Consider the following 23,878-nt stretch of genomic DNA (forward strand, 5'->3'; position numbering starts at 1 on the left):
AGAATGTTGCCTAATTTTTTTGCCTCTTGCGTTTTATTGTAGCGGTGCTTCTTATAAAAGTGTACTAAAGTACCCAATTTTTCGCAGCGTTTTGCATTTTGGTGTTGTGTTCGTTTTTGCTTTTAAATATTTTAATACTAATTTAAGCATTTTAAATTGAAGTGTTATTAATGAATACTTAACTTGGGCATGTCACCTGGAGTCAAATATCAATGTTAATTTTACTACAAAAATACTAGTTACATAACACGCTATTATCATGATTTTTATTAAAACTTATTATACAAAACTAGTTTTCTCACCAAGTAGGGGTAAAATACCCTTTGTGATAGCTTTCTCTGTGCACCAGTGCACTTTACAATCGCTCGTTTACAACATCGTTATTATTGTATATATTTATTTCACAGATTATGAGTTAACGCTTAAAAAAGTAAAGAAACATGTTATTAGCAGTTATTATTAAAACTAAAACCCGACTGAATAAATAATATCCTATGTTAACTCGCATAATTTACACTAGCAGAATGACACATCATATGTAAAAAATAAAATTAATCAAGCCGTTTGGGGTATGTCAACTGAGACATATGTGCAATGTGCATACGCCCGAAAACCCTCCACAATCCCTCCACAATCGGGTAAAAATAGCATTACAATTAATTTGAAGGTGGTAGGTGGTTTCGACCTTTGTGGTTTCGACTCCGGTGGCACCATCGCCACACCTATAATTATCTACCTAATAACAAGCAGTGTTAGGCGCTGCTGTGTTCTGTTTTGAAGGGTGTGGTAAGGGAGACAGACTTTTCCGAGGCGTTCCAGCTTACTCCTCAGGGGTAGCGGCGCATCTGTGGCCGACCTCAGGAATATCTAATCCTATCTGGGGTTTATTACAGATATCCATGGGCGGCAGTAGCCACTTACCATAATGTGGACAGCATGCTCGTCTGCTACTCCTATATTTTAAAAAATCCAGTAGCAATGATAAACTTCTGAAAACGTCCAGCTTATAACATTTAAATAGTCCCGTTAAAAATATCCCATCATGCTATTTAATTTGCAACACGCTATTGGAATAAAACCGATAACTGATAAATCAAGTGGTAATCGAATATTCATGCATGTAACGAGGAGTTATTAACAGAACATCTGAAGCCACTCCTGGGGAGAACTTAATTATGTAAATGGCGTTATGTAGTTGCGGAATGCCTACGTTGGAAATGCTAAGGCGGTCGTATGCTTCGCAATGCCTTTAGGAATTGTGGCTAATATTTGATATGTTCTATTATTAAATTGACTTTGCCGAGTGTATTGTTTTGTTACGCTTGTGTGATGTTAAGAGGTTAACGTAGTATGAAATAGAGGTGTAGAGTTTGATGGTATGCGGGTGATAATGGGCTGTAGTGGCTATTTAAAAAGCCGTTCCTAAGGTGATTAGACAATATGACAAGTATTATTATAAATCATTTTTAAAACAAGATTTTAAGATAATCTCCACCTAACACAAACATACAGTCATAAAATATTACCTCCCGCATATTCTATGTAATTATCTTAAATGTATTCTTTATCCCATTATATAATGTAAATATACAAATATCGACGTCATATTTACCACACAAAATTTAAAGTACTGTCTCCAAATTCAATTAAAGGTACTAATTATCCCACTTGTATCATCAATAGCAGCTTCACCGCTCCTCGAAAGACCGACGTGTCAGATAGAGGACGATGCGCGCTAGAACGTGCTTCTTACGAATTTACGAGAATTCGAAAAGACGAGAGCATTCATCGGAGTGCCACGTCGAACTTTCCACCTGTTCAATGATACCCACATATATCCTGAATTAGTACGTAAAATTATTTGGTTCTTGTATCCGGCTCGAAGGACCATTTATACCTACAAATTTTGTGATATATATAGAGTTTTTAAAATTGGATCACAACTTTTTTCATCATGGGGATCTAAAGTATATTCGATTCATAATATTTTCTATCAAACTGTTCCCATTGAGATTAGAAGACTATGGTAGTGACATATGTACCTATTACATTAAATATACAAAGAATGAATATTTTTATTCGCTGTACCGTCGAGAGTTATTTTATTATCGTTATCTATGTATACAATTTCAAAGTTTACTGATTCATTATAATGTAAGGTATCTAGATTCTAGAAGATTGGGAAAGGCGAAGTCTAGTGGCCATTAATTTGAGGAACACGTCGAACTTTCTACTTGCACCTGTGATCAATAGTTGCAACTTGGTTAGTTTAAGACTGTCTACTTTGGGGAAGCTATGTCTATGTGGAACCTGGGAGCTAGGTAATTTTCTCTTAGTACCTATTACTAATGTAGATTCCAATATGTTATATTTTTTTAAACGAGCCTATTGTGCATGTTCTTTCATTTATCACGCAGTAACCCAAAATATTCACAAAAAAATATAAACATATTTTCACGAGACAGAGGGACTTCGAAAAAAGTTTTTTCCTTCGATTATATTACTATTATTATTGGGCAAAGTTGCCATTATAATTCTCTTTGTAAAAAACAATATTCCCTGAAATTGCTACAGCATCGATATCGATAGATAATAAAACACAAATTCAATTTGTTTAACGCGACAAAAGAAATGATCTAGACTTTCAAGAATTAATTCACTTATTGAAACCGAATCTACCTGCCCGATCAGATTAGCTCGAAGGCAAGAATAAACTCGGTTCTCGCGAAGTTCACAGCATTACTCGTATAGTACCCGATACACGATAGCCACCTACGTTGAACGAACATGCTTTTTATTTCTCATTTATTCGACCAAGCTTGAACAAAAAAGTAATCTATGAATCGGTCCCCAACCACAAAATCAGTGGACAGACACCGCCACCGTTCTTAACACTATGGCTTAAAGTGTCAAAATTGTATGGGTTTTAGTTTTCCAAGTGACATGTGGTAGTGTTATTGTAATACGATATTGGCGACCATGAAAGCCAGTGTCGATGAGCTTTTCGTATAAGATTACACAGAGTTTGCGGTTTGCGGAGACGCCACGAGTTGTGGTCGCCGCCTTCTCACGGTACGTGCCGTTTCTAGTTCCACGTCTAATCCTAATTCCGCGTACTGTTACTCGATCGTTTGTATGTTTTCTTTTGCACTCTTTTTGCGAACGTGTTGTTATTATTAAAGTAGTTTCTTAATGCACCTTACCTACGAAGTTTGTACAACTATATATCTTATTATTGGAAAGTTAGTTTTTTAAGCTCGTAACTCATTAAATAGCTTTTGTTTCTTGTATTTCTTGAAAATCTTATTATTGGGAAAAAGCAACGTAAATTCAGTTCTTTAAATGTTTCAAAGCTTTCAAATTAAGAAACAACCCTTGTGTAGTTCATTAATTTATTATTTAATTTTTATTAACCACCTGAACAATTACAATTATCTTTTTTGAACATGAAATACCCGAGTAAACCTGACGTGTATATTAAGTGTGATGGAAATCGTAAAAATCAGAAACAATACTATATTGCATTGAGTGTATCGTGGGACAAGATTAACGTTAAAATCGTCAAAAATTAATTTATAAAAAATAAATAAACGCATGACCCAACTTTTGAAATATTGTCTTACAAATAATCCCTGTAAATTGCCTATAAAATACTTAGAAGTCATGAAGCCGACGTGATGTATGCACAAGTTGCTTTATATTCCTTAACAAAAAGGTTTAATAAATAGTTTATCTCCGCTACCTAACAAACCAAAGACATAATGTGCCCCAAAATGGTTATAGCGCTATTACGCTTACTCTCGCAAGCCACATTTTGCACACAATATCAGCTATTTTCTCGTCTGGACGTACATTATTCCTCTGGGTGTGTTAAATAAAGCTATAGTATAGTCTAAGATACAGAGATTGTATGCAATGTGGTGTGGCCTTAAATTTATTCGTTCCCAAAGCAGTGCATCACCAGTTTTCGCTTCTGCCTCTGTGGGCGGTGCTTACCATTGTGACAAAATAATGTCTATAGATAGGGTTGGCAACTAGTGAATAAAGACTACAAAAATATTTATCATTTTGAACGAAACTATTTCTTATGGTTCTACATTCAGAACGGTATACCTACAAGTGATCGAGGAGGTTTATTTTAACAAAGGTAAATAAAATATTACATGCTGTTCGTTTATCAATAAAATTGTTTTAAAATTACAAGTAAAGATCATTTTATAATTTTTTTAGGTTCCATACCCAAAAAGATTATAGGACTTGTACTAATTCTTAATGCCTATTTTTTTCATTTAATCGTTTTTGATCTCATTAAAATTTTAATATTTTTATTTAGTAAGTTTATGTTATCTTGATTTAAATACAGGAAGTCCTCCAATAGACACAGTTAGCAGCCCTAAATCAGTGCTTTTGCGGTCAGATGAAACCCTACCTTATTCTTACGAGCACAATAGCCGTAATCCCATAAATAACTCAAGCAGATGGTACGAAACGATACTGCTGAATAATCAACGCTAAACGACTGGAAAGGGAAGATACGGTAATGTTATATGAATAACAAAACGACAGAGATATATTCTTATTTAATTCTTATTACTTGTGTCGTGACCAACAATGGTATATAAATTATCCGGGCTATTTATATTACGATGTCTAGAGCGTTTATTCGGGAGGCCTATTCAATATTCGTCACCGAAGTTTCGCGTCCGTCCGAAAGTAATTGACGAAACTTTCGTGCTCATGGAAGAGATCTCCTGTATCTGATTGTACAGATATTTTTCCGAAATATGAACTCAGCCTCTTAAAGTTATTTTTCCTCAATTCATATCCTGATTAAATAAATACCATCGAACGGTGGGCGTTTCTCTGTCATCAGTTATTACTCTACTTACCTACAATATGTACCAATCGGTATTATAAAAGTATATAGGCAATACTGGTCCATCGAAGATCCATGTGATAAAAAAGCTTGTAATAATTGGTCGTGAGACAAATGTATCTATGAGGATTATATTGAAACGCCTTGTATGAGTCCACGCCTTAGCGCACCCTTCATATCTCCACACAGAAGCGCTTCACTGTTAAAGTTCAAAATATAAATGTGAGGATCCCACCACAGATGAACAAGAAAGGGTGATCTAAGGACCGATGGAATATTGAACCGCAAATTCCAATTCACTAAATAAGGTTTACTAAATAATCTTTTCGTTTTACCGTTTCTGACCTCCGATTATATCTCCGTACGGAAATAATGAGCTTCTTTAATATCTTCCAGGCGATTACGTTTCGTACTCACAGCTATTTTTATACTTAATCGACCTATATAAAAATAACTGAGAAGTCGGTCCATTGTTATCATAATAGCGTATTTTTATCGGCTACATTATATTTTATTGTAAGGACAAACAATACTTGACCTGAAATTATTTTTATTATAACTTTATTTATCAGAAATTGTTTTTGCGGCAGTATTTTAATACTTGCAGCCTTCATTGTAATAAGAATTTATAGAAAATAAATTATATTTGAACGTAGTAGACCCTTTCATAGTTCGATACCTGGTATGGCGCAACAGTCGTTTTATAACAGCAGATGCTGTGTAATGGTTTGAAGAGTGTTGTAAGACAGAAGGTTTACACGCGAAGCATTTCTATTGAGTCCATAGGGGTGACATCTTCCGTGGTCGTGGTCGACTGCAATCTTGTCTTATCCTATTGATTACACATATGTATGGGCAGCAGTGCCTACTTAGCATCAAGCAGACTACACGCTCGTATGATGTTTCAGAAATATCGATGTACATATATTCTCCCCATATATATTATGAACTGCAAAAATTGCAAGAGAAAATGAAATTAATAACATAGTTAGTCGAATGAGTGAATGCGCTCACCATAATTCGGACGAGGCACTCAATTTTCCACGAGAGCGCATCGCTACGTCTTGATACGATCCAACATAGCGAAAAATAATTCGTGAATAATTAAAATAAATAAGTTCTACTTTGTATTTATTTAATAACTGATACAATATCTCGAGTATAATTAATGAATAACGATACTTTGCAACCGTATCATTTATTTTTTGCTTGAGCACAGCCTTTAGAAATTAAAAAATGAATTTTAAAAATGAATGATATAATCAAAGGATTTATAATGATTTTTTTTTGGTTGAGGTGTTTTATAATCTAGAAAAGCCTTATAGATCTTTATAAATAGAAACGTTCTTTGATAATATAATCCACTTGAAAGTATTGAATGACACCGTTAGCTATTATTTAGAGGAGAGCTTTTATAGGATTAACTGCACAGGATACCGATATATGAAGGAGTCAGTACACATCAACAATGACTACAGGTCTTCATGTGAATAAATGGGCTTACCGTGTTTCTCGATCGAGGCGCTCAATTTACGTCTGTCATATTAACAATGAACTACTCAGTTAAGGGATTTTCCATCCAGTCCAGGATCCAGTCTCGATTTATTGAAATTTCCTCTTATTAATAGAGTTTCAATTAGGATTAATATGGTAGAATACTGACGTGTGGAATAAATGCATGTAAAGATAACTGTATAGGTTGTGGTATGATAGAAGGGGCCCAGCACGTTTCTGGGTCGAGGCGCACAATTTTTGTACGTCAAATTAAGTTAATTTCTCAGTTAAAGCATCTTAACGGACCGCATCCTTAATAGTATTAATATTACAGAATACCGAAGTGTGGACTGAATGCACATTCATAATAGCTGTATAGGTTGTCGTATGAGTGAATGGGCCCAGCGTATTTCTCGGTCGAGGCGCTCAATTTTCCGCCAGAGCGCGTCACGAAGGCTTGATACGCTCCGACACGGCGACAGTCGACTCGCGATTAATTACTTTCGCCAGTCGAACTGCTAGGGTTTCCTTTCAACTGGTTTTTGTTACATTATACCGTTTTTGCACGCGAAAGTTCGGTAACGGGACGTATGAAGGGTTCGGCGATCGCGACAAATGATGGCAAGCTGGCGCTCTGTAATAACTTTAAAATGTTTTATATTTAATTAAAGCTATTATATATTAAAAGTTTCAATGATATTATTTAAATCACAAGATATATAAGCAATGATAGCCTAAGTCTAAACTAAGGTATAGTACACCTCTGATGTTCTAAGGTTATGTGCGCTTACATTACAATTAATGCGCGATAGACTATTTTGCCTATAAGACTCTCACTTTGAGGAGAGAACCGTATCTAATCATGGGACAGTTTTAAATTAAGAGCAAGGTTTTAGACTAAAAATAACTCGCACTTATTCCAGCCGAGCCATCTCTATGTAAAACCAACTTGCTCTAATCTGAAAGGTGTGTTATGAAAGAGTCAAATAAAGACGGTAAGTATGGTCTTAGTCTAGTCCTTTAGATTTGAAGTTGGTTACACAATATTTACACGTCTCAATACGCCTAAAGTCTCATATAAAAGATTTGAACGATGCAAAATAACAACAAACCAAAGTTTGCAAAGTTTCTACTGAAACTTGAGCTAAGACTCAACAGTAAACAGTTCTAAGCATTACTAAAGAAACAAAACAACAAAGTAATCTGATTAAGAAGTGATTAAAATATTGTTTTAAAGTTTGTTACACTTTTGCAGATTACTCTTCATAGTTATAAACCTATTTTTGTCTCACTGCTGTGCGCAGATCTCCTCTCGTACAAGTCATAAGCTATACGCTATAGTGCCTAATTCAGATTGATAGACTTCACACACCTTTGAGGATTTTTTATATGGAAGTAATTTTCTTCCTATATTCTAATATTCTCCCTCACCGTAAAATCATGTGATCAGTTATTTCTAATACACACCTGGTTTTTATCTACAGACATTGAGCGTATCAGACACGGACCGTGTTGACAAAGTATATAAAATATTTTGACGACCAGCTATGTTCAGCGCGGCTGTGTTACGGTAAATATAAATACGTTATTACATATTTTATTAGACTACCTTTGTCTGTCATGACACGAGCCTGATACGCTCTATGTCTGTAGAGCTAAAAGAGCCCTTAATTAGAAAAAGTTGTGTACTCAGATTGGTACCTTGGACTCGTGTGGAACGTAGAACTTGAAACCATTACACTATCACTGTTATTCTTAATTTTTTACCATTGTCGTTCGTCAAAATGAATTCATTAGGCCCGCTAATTGACACAGACGTACAAAGAGGATCGCTATATCACTTAAAAATTGACAACTTATTAAAAGGTACAAGAATAACTGCTTTTTACCTGACATTCCAAGATCAGGTACAGGATATTTATAATCCAGTGAAGCTGATCCATCATTGCCAGTCCATTATACGTAGGGTTGCCCACCATATGATATCTAGTATTGTATTATATTTCAGATTGATGCGCTACTTAGATACTGTTAAAACAAGTACACTAAGAGTAGGCTAAAGTACTACATTTTAGTTCACGACGCAATTTTTTTTTTATATTTTTTCAATTCGATTTTAATAAAGCAAAACGCAGAAAATATGTTTTATGATGCAAGAACTGCAAAAAATACTTTTCATAGAAGTAATTATTTTGCGTGCTCCCGTAAAATAGTAAATTTTGCAATATACTTTATATTTTGTAGATGATTCTGGAGAAATGTTGGCAACCCTAATTATAAGCCAGTAGCTCGCCTTCCCACGCGAAACTCGTTTTTGTAACAACGCGAATAATAATAGAAATAAAAACTGTGTATGTATGTACGAGTGAGCTTCTTAATGTACCTTTAATGGGATATTGGAATAGACTGCTTTTTATATACAAAGTAGCGATGAGTTTCTTATGTGAGTGGGAAGCGTAGATTCTACCTGATTTCTGGATAACTACAGTAGCCACCGTGGTTTAACTGCAATGCTGCAAATATTTCTGCTTAAAATCAGAGTCAAGTGCTTCTCTGGTTTGATGTTATACTTATTTTAACTTAGTTTTTTTTATTATTGTTTAACCTAACGATTAGGCAAACGTGTTACCTGGTGGAAAGTAGTCAACTTCGCCTATGGACATTGGCCACACCAGAGGAATCGCCAGTGCATCGCCAGCTTTGTATAAGAGCTCTTTTTGCACCTTTTTTAAGGGTCCCATGTCATAGCGCTCCGGGAATGCCTCAGGAGAAATCTCATTCCACATCTTACTTCTTAGTTCTTCTGTTACGTATCTTAGCCGTCGATAGATAGGATTTCATTTCTATTTTTTATAACACAGCAGTAGCAAACGAGCATGGTGGATTGCATGTTAAGTGATTATTGTCTCTCTTACTCATAATAAACCTCAGATAAGTTGAGATTTTTACCTCAAGTCGGATTGGGGTGCGTTGGGATTCCTGAGGACTAAGGCAGGAATGCCTCGGAAAATATTTCCTCCCTTACACCCTTCAAACTATAACACAACAGCTATTAACACAGCTGTAATTAGGTAAAATTGTAAAAATGCCTATGCTACTTTGTGTTTATTTCTACGAGGTTGATAACACAAATAATACTCGTGTAAACAACACAAACGTACGATTTAGTCCAACAAACACAACATAAGATTGCTTCCTCGTTTTTATTTCCCCTCAACCTAATCAGTAAAGTTATCTAGCCATTGGGGAATATTTACGAGTCTTTGTACAGCGATTCAATGTAAATTTGCGGTGTAATTTCAACATTAAGCACGTCATTAACACGTTTGCCTTTCAAATTACTTGGCAGAAGTTTAACTTCGCGATGTGACGAATCTATTGGTACAATTGTGCTTAATAAGCTTCCCTCTATTAGCTTCTATTTCGAACTATGAGAACTTCTATTCCATTTAGGTAATTTGTACAATATTTATACTTAGTTTGATAAGTGATCTAAAGCTTAAATACTTTTAACCCTTTTATGTTTTATAATCACTATCATTATCATCATAATTATTGTCATTAAGCCATTTACATATTATTATGTTCCGCGGTTGCGTTTGGGATTCCTTTCTGAATAAGAATGATTAAAGTAGTCCTGCACGCTGCCTAAACCCGGTATGGAAGATCATATAATTGAAAAACTTTTCAGAAAACTCTCATACAGGTATTTTTCATAACGATTTATTTCCGTTGAAGCAAGTGATATTCATTAAATAATTTGTAAGTAATAAAAATAAAACATAGACGGTGAGATCGATTGATACCACTAGGCTTTTACTTTATAATCACTGCTCTATAATTCTAGCCAATTACATACCAAACTACTATATCTGTTAAGCAGCGGCTCATTTAGTTGATCGCAACAACATATTAGATAATTCGACCGGCACATTGCCAACTAAGCAGTTCGCGTCCTTGCAGTTCTGATTTATTGTCTACGTAATGTAACAAACTTTGTTCTGTTTCCAAACATTCCAAAGTTTCGCGTATGTCCCTGGTCAATTAGTAGCGTTGGAAGTGATAAGAAGTTATAGGCTACTATGTTGTGTTGTGGCATTTGTGGCATATAGATCGCGACGGTCGCCGATATCCAATAATCGTTTGGTTCATTTAACTTTTTTTTTGTTGACGAGGGGGAAACCTTCAAAAGGTACCCGACGCCATGGGAGTGACGCCGGGTTATGTGGGATTTTTACCGCACTAAAACCCCCTCGGTGGCCGTCCTCAGCGTTTGGTGGAGAACTCCGGGATCTCCAGCGGCACACAACCGGAGTCCTCCTAATGCGATGCCCTTCTATCGGGCTCTGCCCTGGGGGGAGCAATTTACACTCCTTTCACATCCCCTGGTGATTACAGCGATATGCTACCACACAAACCGCTGTCCTTCCCGGGGTCGCTTGCTAGACGGTTTGAGCTCCCACTCTTGCCGCCCGCAACCCCGGAAGCCCCCTTTAGTCGCCTCTTACGACAGGCAGAGGATACCGTAGCCCTATTCTGGTCCTGGTGCTACAGGGACGATTCATATACCGGTATTTTTTTTAATTTATATATATTTATATACGGTTTTTCTTACCGGATGTAACTGAATACTTTTCACTTTATCTGCTGCACGTTTTCAAATTGTGCATAATTGATTTATCATCCTGTGTAAGTACATACAAAAATATATAAAGGTATAACGATTATATTGTGGCTCATTGACTGTCCTGCTTCAACATATTATAAGATAATTTTAGCCATGTTCTCTTAAGTCTGATTAGATAAGTGATTCATGTACTCTTAGGTCTGATTTAAAATCTGTATTATATTGGGTATTGTTTACCAATGTTTATCCAATGTGACCATACAATTTTAAATTAAGCTTCAATAACTTTATTCGATCAATGTTTACATTACCTATTAATTTATTACATGTATACATTGCAATAATATTTTTTACTTTACCTTTTAGATTTATGTACTCGTAACTGCTACGCAATGGCTCATTGAGCGCTCCAACATATCGGATAATTACGCTGGCACATTGCCAACTGAGTGGTTCTTGCGTCTTAGCAATTATAATTCATAGTCTTACGACATAGCCTTATCCCAATTACTAAAATATAAAATTACAACATCATTATAAATGAAATTTCAAATTCATACACTCATCGATATTTACTTAGTAACTATACCTACTATTCAATGGCTTATTTGCACGTCGCTCCAACATATCAGATAATATTTTACGAACAGTACATAATTTATCTACAAGCGGAAACATCACCGCCTCAGATGGTTGTGTACAAGATATTATGTTGATTTGTATTACCATAAGTGGTAGTTTCAGTCCACAATATGAAATTACGTGATCTTTACTAGCAAGGATTTAGCATGAACGCTACGTAGTCTTATTTTACTTATGTTAAGCAGTTCATTTAGCGTTTTGCCGCAACATATCGGATAATTCAATCGGCACTTTGCCAACTAAGCGATTCTAGTGCTGCGTATTCAAATGAATATATTACATTTATGACGTAGCTTTAACACTATATAAGAAAGGATGCTAACATACATATATCTGTATGAATAAGAAAGTATAATAGAATATTGTCACACACTGAACTGATCATAACATAATATCGCCCCGAGAGCTTGTAATATAAAGTTTCTTAATAATCATGCTACATATTATGAAATAGTCAAAAAGCAATGCCAAAGACCTCAAATAGTGTGTTCACAGTAATAGGAATTGTGTAATGCCGTGGGCTACATTGACAACGAAAATATTAGACGCTATTATATGTTCATATACAACAAAATCCCATATTACTGGATTCTATATCTGTTTATTCTCAAGACGGCAGAGGAATACATAGTATGTTATTTTATAATGAGCTTGTTCTTGTCTAAGTATCAACCAAAGCGTTCCGAACCATAATTCTACGATGTTTCATATTTTATTCATATTCAACTTAGATAAGATATACTTGAATGTAAAGTCGAAACTTTGAATATTTCTTTTACTAACAAAATAATCATTTTCTACGTATTTTTACTTGTTCTTTTTTATTATAATATAATCTTTTAAATATATTGTAGAGAATATGTCAAATTTGACCAGGAAGAGACCTACCCTGAATGATTAGAATATACTCCAAGCTTGCGCAAAGCTGTACTAAGGTGTCATCCACCGCACTAATTGCAACCAACATAGCTTTGACATGCAAATAACACTAGCCAGCAACACGTGGGGTATATCAGTATACAGGGGAATATCCGTATACATGTTGAATTTACATGTGAATCGCTACAAACTGTTATTAAGAAATACAGATCCTTTATTGTCATTTAAAGGCATTTAAATGTATAGAGGTGTTATCTATCTACGTAATTGTAACTAACATTGCTTTCACATGCAAAAAACTCTAGCTAGTAACACGTGGGGAATACCGGTTTATAGGAGAATATCCGTATTCATTAAGAATTTACATGTGAATTGCTACAAACTGTTGCTAAGAAATATAGCGTATTTATTGCGATTTGAACGCATTATTGCCCAATGCCATTAAGGAGGCATCCATCGTGATTACAAGTAGCATCGCTTTGACATGCAAATGATACGGACCCGCGACACGTGGGGCAAACTGGTATACTCGGGGGAATATCTGTATGTATACATTTTGAATTTACATACGAATAGTTTAACACTATTATTTTGAAGTACAGTTTGTTTATTGCCATTGAAGGCATTACAACAATAGCAATGTCATTAAGGTATCATCTAGTAAGGTAATTAATTGCAACTAACATTGTTTTCATGTGTAGCAACACGTGGGGTATATCTGTATTTATTTTGATTTACATCTGAATTGCTGTAAACGATTACTAAGAAGCGTAGATTTTCCTTTCACTTAATAACAGAATCCATCTGGACTTGTGAATGGTTGAAATTAATTCTAATGATTGCAAATGAATTAATTGGTATATTATAAGTTACTTATGGTCTAAATAAATTATTCATATTCATTATAATTTTGTTTCTATTACCGCTAAAGAAGACTAAAATTGTCGACTTATAGTGTTTCATAATTCATACTATAATTTTGTGATAAAATCTGATATAGTTGTTAATAAAGCATGTAAAATGGTCTTTTTGTATTATTTTCTTAACGTTTCTAAGCTTATAATAAATTTTAATTACAAAGTGTACACCGCTATGAAATTTCAATTTATCAAACAATGTGGTACGATGTATTATGGTAGTGCATAGTTTCTATCACGCTATTCACGAGCTTTGTTTCAAGTTTCTCACCGGAACCTAGTTGTTTGATGGTAGAAAGGTGTTAATTTCCACCGCTATCCGAAAGCACGGAAATTACACCAAAATTCCATCTCATTACATTATTTTCTAACGAAATTGCAATCATTTGTCATTGTACGCACGCAATTGACACATTAAAAGTCGCAATCAATCAAAAATGCGTCGTGACATGTAATTTGAGCAAATTTGCCATTCAGAATTGTACCGTGGCTTACTAAAGTAGGGTGTGTTTTGATATAAACTTTTATATCGAATTCAAGGGGGACCTTTAAATCCGAATCACTTTGAAATTGACAGCTGGCGTCCGCTTTGATTTTATTGACAGGCTAATTCATTAGCCAATACAGTGGGGTAACACCTCCTTTAAGTAGGTACAGTTGTTACCATATGTTGAACTCTAATACTAAGGTTATAAGATTTATATTCGAAATCAAGAAGCAAAGTGCATTATGCAAAACATACAAGTATCATTCAGAAACGTGTTTCAAATTTTGCTATTCAAAAAGCAAAATTGGAAAGCGCCTTTTAAGATATTACTTCACTTAAGTATTCTAAGCATTAATTAGTTAGTGCTATTTAATTTATTTAACTTAGTAAAGTCAACGTTATCGTATATAAGTGTCCATAAAAATAAATTGAATAAAATGAAATAAAAAACGATAAATGTGATTCAGAAAATAAAATAATTTCATTTGGTAACATTAAATATTGTGTAAAAAAAATAAAGAATAAAAAATAATCACTTAAAACGTAGTTAATTGGCATTCATTTTTAATTACGTAGTAAAATAGTCTTTCATTTTATTTTACTGGATCGGGACATGGTACGAGTAGTAAATACAAAACTTACTTGATTAAAATAAAACAGCTTCCTTTCCTTAGGGCGAATATCCAAAGGAAGTTAGTTGTGTGGTCTTGTGGGTGTTCGTGTAGGAGGTCTGTGGGCTGCTTGGATTACATCCGAATTTGTAGGAGTTATAATAAACATCTTTTATTCATATATGATTTGTGAATCTTCTTGATTAACATGACTTATGTTCAGTTCTAATTGGATGGGTTTATATCCATGAGCTTGTAAGCTTTGATTTTTGATTATCTATACTAATATTATAAAGAGGAAAACTTTCTTTGTTTGTTTGATTGTAATGAATAGGCTCAAAAACTACTGGACCTATTTTAAAAATCTTTCACCATTCGAAAGCTACATTATCCATGAGTAACATAGGCTATATTTTATATGAAATATATTTGATAAATAGATTTTGAGGCGGTACAAAGTTTTCCGGGTCAGCTAGTTGTAATTAAATTGAATTTAGGTTACCTAAACAGGTATGATGTAAACGTTAAGAAATAAAACGCTACAACTATTTATAGTAATGGTAGAATTCTGTTTTTTTTTATAATATGGGAGTAGCAGATGAGCATGCAGTCCACCTGATGGTAAGTGGCTACTGCCGCCCATGGACATCTGTAATCAACCCCAGATAGTATTAGATATTCATATTTGCCACAGATACGCCGCTACCCAAAAGGACTAAGCTGGAACGCCTCAGAAAAGAATGTCCCTTACCACACCCTTCAACCCAGAACACAACAGCGCTTAACATTGCTGTTATAAGGCAGAAATAGGTGTGGCAGTGGTGCCACCGAAGTCGAATCACATGCCTAATGACTTCTGCAGTGCTATTCGCTAAAACGTTCTGGTTTGAAAGTTATGAAAGGTGACATACCTATCCACGATATTCAAACTTAGTCTTCAGAGCTAGCAGCATTAGTACCTACCTCAGGTAGGAATTTTATCTGGTGATCACAAATATCCATGAACGTGGGCTACTTACCATCAGATGGACTGCACTTTATTTTAGGTAAACTTAGGGATGGCTCAACTAGATTTTCATTTGTGCTAAAAATGTACTATCCAAGATGCACCCGGACGGCGCATTAACCAGTCACTGGGTAGTTAATGGCGCTCGTTAGCCAATGAAGACTTTAATGTATTGGTGCGCTAAATGCAATTTCCTGTCCTCTTCGCAGTTAGCAGTTAAGAGAGGAACGTTTATTGCTCGAAATATTACGTAAACTCCTAAAATTGTAGTGTACATTTTCAATAGAAAATTTGCACCAAGATTACCTGGACAATTCAATGCAGAATTTAAAGCTTAAGTTAGTCCTAGTTTAAATACCAGGGCACCATCGTCACATGTTAATAAAACCATCTAATAACAGTTGTGAGGGCTACACATGTACTACGCTACTATATGCTACTCATATATTCACTTTAAGGGATGCAATGAAAACACACGAGGAATTGCAAGTTTCCAAGTATCCTCAGGGGTAACGGTGGATCTGTGACCGAAATCAAGTAGATTCCTGTTTGGAAGTTATATGTATATAGGTATGACATTGATCACTTACCAGTCAATCTCAAAAAAATGTAACGTACAAATACATTTTGGTATCATGCAACAAAGATATTAGCTAAAGTTCATAATTAGCATTAAAGAATCACGGGTATCATAAATTGTATTTGTATTTTCGAAAGAAAAATATCCCGAGCACATTATCGTGGTTCTGTATGTAATGACGATTTTTAATCGAGTTTAAAATGCTGAGGTGCTTGGCTGGAGCATTACCAGTCACTTCAGTAGTAAATAATGCTCGTTAGCCAATGAAGAATGTATCGGTGCGCTAAATGCGATTTTCTCTCCCACTCACGCTTATAAGAATGAGTAAGAAAGAAGAGTTTTCGTTGTTGCTCAAAAACTAAAGTGTATTTTGTTCGCTGATTCCTATATCTTGCAAATATAATATTAAAGGCATGAAAAATTTAACTCAGTAACGCTATTGTTCTGTGTTTCCTACATTGATATTGTAGTATACACTTAGAAATATATCTCTCAGTGGTTCTTGAATAAGCGGGCATGAAAATGTATCGCTATAGAGAATAATAGGCGTTCCAACTTTATCAGTAGGCAGACAGTAGCTACTTACTATCAGATGTACTGTATGCTCCTTTGGTACATCTATATTATAAAAAAACTGATAAGCGTTTACCTCATTACAAACACGACACGTCACGACACGTATTTCCGATTAAAGCACTGGTACACTACCCCCATCTTCCTCTTCCCGTCACCCTCGATTTTTCATAGACGTCGCGTTTCCATCCGCTCTTCAATACACTTGATTTGCGAGGCACGTACTGTGCTGCGAAACTCAACTCTATTCCCTACTGGTAATACAATTGGTGTTCAAGGGTGTATAGGGGTTCGGTTAGCCGCGACGTTCAACTCACCGTATTTGGTAAATCGAATAGTCTTCGTGTTTGATCGTCGTTAGCAATAATACCTGAACCTGTCTAGTCGCATTCCAAGTGGCCCGATTGATTTAAATGTCCTCTTGAATTCAAACGTATGTACGGAATTGGTTTGATACATGCATGGCTTGTAGAACAGACTAGCTTGTAGTTACCGGTATGTCGACTGGAAACACTACGAAACTTCTGTCTTATTTAGGTATTTATTTTACCAAAAAAATAATCTTTACAGTTTTAACAAAGCGTGTGTTTAACTGTGCCCATAAAAATACAATATATACTTAAGTATAACTATTAACTATATTTGGTTTACAAATTTTATATTAAAGTTAAATAAAATAATATTTTAGTAGATGTTTACAAACGATAATGTATAATAATACCTATACATATGCAACATACATTCAAGACTACACCAGATATAAAACTAAATATAATGGGATACAATTTTTAATGAAGTACAAGAACTTAGACTGTTATGGAACTTGAGTACAAGACCCTATTATATAAAGGTTTAAAAACAGAAAGCTTGTAGTGCAAAATATGTAATACCGTCAAATCCACTCCATTTTAACGGAATGGAAATATAAATAGAACGAACGGAAAAACACACTTTAATATCGACAAAACTTCATTAAGTAAAACCCCTTTCAATTGTTGGATTTTTATTTCATTCAAACTTTTCTTTTCCGCCGCGATTTTAACTTTCATAGTATTTTAATCTGTCATTGTACGGAGTCCGATTTTTTCCGGAAAATAGTAGGATTAAGGAAAAGCTGTGGTCCGATTGCGTCGTTTCGACAACCACCTTTTGTTTCGTGTTTCGGATGTTTTTCTCCAGAATAGATTGTTTGTCGTTGTTACAAATGTTTTTTCTGCTTTTGTGATTACAATTTTATTGTTCGTTGATCGTAGATGTACTCTAGCGGAAACAATGATTGTACTTTGATTACATTTTAAGGAAAGCAAATGTTATTTTATGATTTTGCGAAAGTTAATGTTTTTATTCCACAATTACATTATCCTGAATTTAGTGCTACGTGTCCTTTTTTCTATGGCCATTGTCTATAATCAGGAAAAGGGTAGACGTGACAAACCGTTGCAAACTTAAAAAATAAATTTAGAGTTACCAGCCAGGATTTAACTAGTGTTACTGTCTATGGTTTAATTATTTCCATTCTAAGAAAAAATCCACAGCATCCCTTGATAAAGTTGTTTCTGTAAGCGATAAATAATAAAAACAATCTCGGTTTTGCAAACTATTAGATTGCCTATCTCTATGTTTGTCAGTTTATGTGTTAGCACAATTCTAATAGTATAAATAACGCGATATAATACAGGGTGAATCTCCATAAAGTGCACATATTGAAACAGGTAAAATTAAACCGCATTTTGTCGACAAAAAAAAATAAAAAAAATAATAAAAAAATAATAAAAAAAAGTTTTACAATCTTTTGAAGTTTTTTTTTTGGAATTGTGCACCTAAAGTAAATAAATCGCTATAACTTTTGAACTAAAAGAGTTATCATGTTCAAACAAAAATTACAATTAATGCCAATTATAGGCCGCACTGATCCATGAAAAAAAAAAACAAAAAAGTTTATCTTCCCAGAAAAAAATAGTCAGATTAGTGTGAAGAAAGCAATTTTTTTAGGTTAAATTTCAGTAATCGTGAATTTCCTCAAAATAATCTAGGCTTTTTATTTTATTTTTATTATTTAATGTAATTCTACGTCGTATTAGCTTTCAAACACTAAAAAAAGCATACCTCTAACTTAAGTATAAAGTATCCTACGAGCGCTTAAACAAAGGCAGTTCTTAAGGGTGTTGGTAATAAATAACATTTTTAATACAAACTAGTGTTTTTTTTTTAATTATTAAAGATTTATTTTATTACTGTTTTATCACTTTAATATCGTCAAAAATAAGAAACTACCATGAATTTACCATTGAAACATATTTTTGATAGTTTCCTTTGTTTATATTTTGGACATCTAATTATGGGTCGGACTATACCAGTTTTATTAGGGCGCACGTGCGTCGCGTCTTTTTTGAAACGTTCCTAGCAAACTTTATACTTGAGTTAGAGGCGTGGTTTTTTTAGTCTTTGAAAGCTAATACGACGTAGAATTGCATTAAATAATAATAAAGAAATAAAATGCCTAGATTATTTTGAGGAAATTGATGATTACTGAAAATTTTACCTAAAAAAAGTGCTTTTTTGCACTACTCTGACATTTTTTTCCTGGGAAGATGATTTTTTTTTGGTTTTTTTTTTCATGGATCAGTACGGCCTATCATTGGCAATCATTGTTATTTTTGTTTGAACCTGATAACCCTCTTAGTTTAAAAGTTATAGCGATTTATTTACTTCAGGTGCACAATTCCCAAAAAAAAATTCAAAAGGTCGTAAAACCCAAAAAAAAATGTTTTTAATTTTTTTTATATTTTTTTTTGTCGACAAAATGCGGTTTAATTTTACCTGTTTCAATATGTGCACTTTATGGAGATTCACCCTGTATAAATAATTGCATTCGATTCCTTACAGCAGCATTCCAAGATGCACTATGGCTCTCTCAGAAATCGCATCCGTTTTTGCAGAAAAATAATATCTAGAGTATTCAGCGCTTTCAACTGTTATTTTTATCTGTGCCGTGACCTAAAAGGTGCATTTATTTTATTATTTCTGTATAATATCTTCGGTAGTAAAATTTAATAACAGACCATAAAATTAACAGCATTAATATATAACGAAGCGATATGTATTTACGCACCCGTTTCTTCATTAGCAGGGACCGTAGTAAATATAATTATCAGGCCATAATTGGAGTTCTTTAACCCGCAAAGCCTGATTGCTTTTATTATACGATAAACGTTTATTTTTAGTAGTCCATAATATTTGAATAACGGCTACTTGTACAACGTGTGTGGTCAGCCATCTTGATTTCTGCGTCGTCATGGTAACGGGGTATCGTTTTTGTGGCTCTAGGGTTGGCTCCCTCGTTGCCAAAACTTTCTGTAACTAATTGTACTGTGGAAAAGTTCGGAAGCTTTACGTTTTTCATGTGACTTGCGAGTTGGACCCAATGTTTGTCGTTCGTCCCTAGAGGTTGAAGACCCTTATGTCATCTAATATTATTTGTTCAAATAATTGTCAATCTCACATGTCAATAGTACAAATTGGTGTCGGTGTACCCAATCTAAAGTGTCTCTTAAGAAGAGTACAGACCGGGGGCATTTTTATGTAATACAATAATCCGGAATTGAATTACGAGTACGTGTATCTTATTACGCCAGACGATAGGTCAAGGTACTGACTGCAGGAACATTCGTTTTTGTAACGAACGGTTTTAGGCATATTATATGAACTTGACGCGTCGTGGTAATACGTTCGTGTGGTTAGTGAAGCAACGCTCGTTTCGGAACTGATATATTACACTCGAATACTCGTGGTCAGTACCTACCTTAACAAAGTCACGAACTTGTTGTGAATGGAAATTTTAATGTGCTAAATATATTACGTTGGTATATTTGTGTTAACTGGATTATGAAGATTATAAACGGAGCTACTTTATTAGGTATCTTTTTATTGGACGTCAATATAGTCGGTATTTTAGGGAAGGTACAATTTTTTGTTAAAAATAGTAGCTGATTTCTTCTTGTTGGATTTAATAAATTAGTCGACGACCAATTAGACGACGACGCATTGCGTATTACGTTTGAATTTTATAATTTTCTTTTATTGCACTAAACAAGCATAATTATACCTACTATGATCCATGAATATGAAATTTGTTCATTTGTTTATTTTAGCCCCATTTACTGAATCTTTATTGATTCAGTAAATGGGGCTATTTACTGAATCGGTATTGAGCCAATAGATATGATTTTAAAAATCGAGTCACTTTTAAACTTTGCCATGATATAAAGAACCATATATAGATATAAAGAGCAATTGTGTATAAAGGTAACACAATATTGCGAGGTACCTGCGAAAATTTATTCTTATGTTCGCTACATTTTCCTACAGTAGTACAAACTACCCTTTACGTTACCGCAATGCGCGTACCTTACCTAACCCAACTCAGAATACAAAGTAAATAAATCATAACTCCGGCGTCAGAACTACTGCCAGATAAGGTAAGGTGTTCATTATAAGGACGAAATAACTTTGCTCTGACAAATGACCACGGTAGGGTTATTAATACGTAACTGTTACGGTTTTGTGGTAAAAGGTTTATACTAAAGGTTCTGTTAAACTTCTCAGTGGATTGTGTGATTTTACGCCGGACTCTTTAACGTTTTGTAATATCTTTGTCCACGCATGTCGCGAATTGTATTGTTTTTTTTTTATTTTTACATCAAACTAAAAAAATACTGTTTAGTCGTTTCTAAATTACTAATATCTAATTGTCACTTAATGATTTGGTCATAAAATTCCAAATTAAATTTGTGAATGATAGGAAACAAATTGTTTACTGAAGAGTATCAATGGTTATATAATTATGTCTTACGATAAAATCACAACACACACTAACCATAAAGCATTTTTCCGTTATTTCGAAAGTATACAACAAACGTGCCGTCCATGTCCATCACATACCTTGAACTAATATACATTTTAATATACCACCTTTATTACGCTGCTTCGTATTTTATCGCCAAAATATTGATACCGCAATTGAAACATAATTAAGATAAAAATATGAATATTACCATTTTTCTACCAAAACATGTGAAATGTAATAATTCAGAGTCGATACAATTTGTATCCAATAAAATTTTATTGGTCTCTATGAGCCTTTACCTGGGATTAAAATAAATTTATGGAAATTGGAATCGTAATTGAATGTAAATGGCATATTTCAATGAACTGAACTATAAATTTCACGATCAGAATATAATGAAACTAATAGGAAAATGCCGATATTGCTTTACCTAATTTAGCTTCATACACCTGAAGGTCGTCAAATAAAGAAAGGATTCGTACATTCAGAGCTTTATACTAGGTATTCGTGTATCTCGGGTTTTGGACATACAAATAATACACTCATACCCAGAATCCAGAACATAAATCCAATTTTGTTCGAAATCTGTCTGAGCAGGGATCGAACCGAAAATTCACTGCATCGACCGGTATTGCGCCGCGCCAGCTCTTGGCTTCACGCTGTTGTTCGAGCCATCTATACTAATCAACAAACCGATTCGAAACATAATATTGATATACTAGCTATCATATTTCACGTTGAGTTGATTGATTTACTGATGCTTTCTGCTTTCCAATCCAATTTATCGTTTGTGGTCAGAAGGTAACTATCTTATGAAGTGTTATTAGATATTCCGTCCCCGTCGGATGTTCTGACTTGTTGGAGTGTTATGATTAGTCTGTGGGGACTAATAAATTTCTGTTAACAATTGTGTAGAATTTAATACACGAAAGGGCAGAGATGGATTTAGACGGTTAAACATAATAAACTCCTCGTTATTTTCTTCATTACAGACAATTTCGAAAATGGAAGTATTATACCAGATGGACCTCCCAAAGACTATTGAAAACTAGAAAATTTATGTTTAGTTTATTTTTTTCTCGTTTGTATTGGTTTAAATAATATAAGAAAGCTTAAAGACAGAAGTCTGCTTTCGAAATCAGTCAAATTACTGCAAGCTGATATTTTTCCATTAACTAAAACTCTTGCCCTATTCACGCTTGTACATAATATGTAAATCTTCATCCACAGCTTCCTAACCGCAGTCTCTGTGCCCAATTGTTACTTCTATTTCACACAAAGTGTCACAATTTGTCACAAGTTTTTGAAACATCGCCAGTCGCGTATTGTTAGTTGCTAAGTGTATCCTTTGTCTACTGTTCCGTCGGCATTTAACCTTTGAAGTAATAAGCGTTTCAGCGAAAGCCCTAATTATTGCTGCTTTGTAACTGTTTAAAACATAAACATTAAGTGAATCCCTTTGTATTGGAGCGAACAAAAGTTTCGAAGCGTTTATAGCTACGGAGATAAGTCCTATTGTTTATTATTTGTTTAAAATTTGTAAAATTTGACTCAGCAGTTGATATACCAAATTTCGTTTATCGATCATTTATTATGTATATGTATATATTTTTTGCTGATAACAGTGACTTATTTTTGTCAGTAAACTGAATTTTTGAAATGGGCAATAGTGGGATTATATTAAAGATTTAAAGTACTTCTATACGGCCTATAGTCATTATTTATATATGAATAAAGTCGCCCACCTCCGTCGATGGTTACCTGAGGTCATCAGGTCAAGTTTGAATGGAAAGTTTCAAATTGTTCTTTCTCTTGCAAGCACCTCTACATTCCGTTTGAGTTATCGACTGAATCAATAAAGAATGTATTTGATATTGAATATTAAAACATACATGAACGAATGTTGTTTGAAAAGGGCCCTCTACTATCGAAGTATGTATTATTTATTCTGTGCCATCTACTTTAATATTAATGTTTGTTGTTGAGTAACTTCTTCCCTTTTTCCTTTCATTGTAACGGTTCCCAGGGATGCGGAGGTCTGAGTCCTTTATTTTTTCTTGCAGCCTTTCTAAAACTGTGGTTTTTACTGGCAGTAACATTAAACTATGCATTACAATAATATAAATTGCATTTGGTATTTTTTAGAAGGATGAAAAAGCTAGAAATAAAAGTAAAGAAAAATTTGTAAATAAATGAAAATTACGTAATTTAAATCTCTTATTTTGGTCGCTTGTATTTTTATAATTTTCAAAATATTGAAGAACTTTTACACCAGTCATATTTTGATCAGACATAACTTCTAATTCCTCATCAACCTTTTTATTTACTTTTTCTGCATAC

The 23,878-nt window shown here is 34.2% G+C and overlaps 1 protein-coding gene and 1 long non-coding RNA gene across 9 annotated transcripts in view; one reads left to right on the forward strand and one right to left on the reverse strand.

Moving 5' to 3' along the window:
* The window catches only part of LOC140750345 (uncharacterized), a 177,461-nt gene that overhangs the window by 50,794 nt on the left and 102,789 nt on the right, over positions 1-23,878 (forward strand). The gene's annotated exons all lie outside the window — the stretch shown is intronic.
* LOC140750096 (uncharacterized) lies at positions 17,505-19,952 on the reverse strand. The gene is made up of 3 exons (XR_012103162.1): positions 19,805-19,952; positions 19,577-19,689; positions 17,505-18,248 (listed from the first exon to the last, which is right to left on the reverse strand). It is a non-coding gene; the product is annotated as an uncharacterized LOC140750096 (long non-coding RNA).

This window comes from Epargyreus clarus, unplaced genomic scaffold (genome assembly GCF_041222505.1).
Source record: "Epargyreus clarus isolate Ecla_fem2 unplaced genomic scaffold, WU_Ecla_fem_2.2 ptg000019l, whole genome shotgun sequence".
Lineage (NCBI taxonomy): Eukaryota > Metazoa > Arthropoda > Insecta > Lepidoptera > Hesperiidae > Epargyreus > Epargyreus clarus.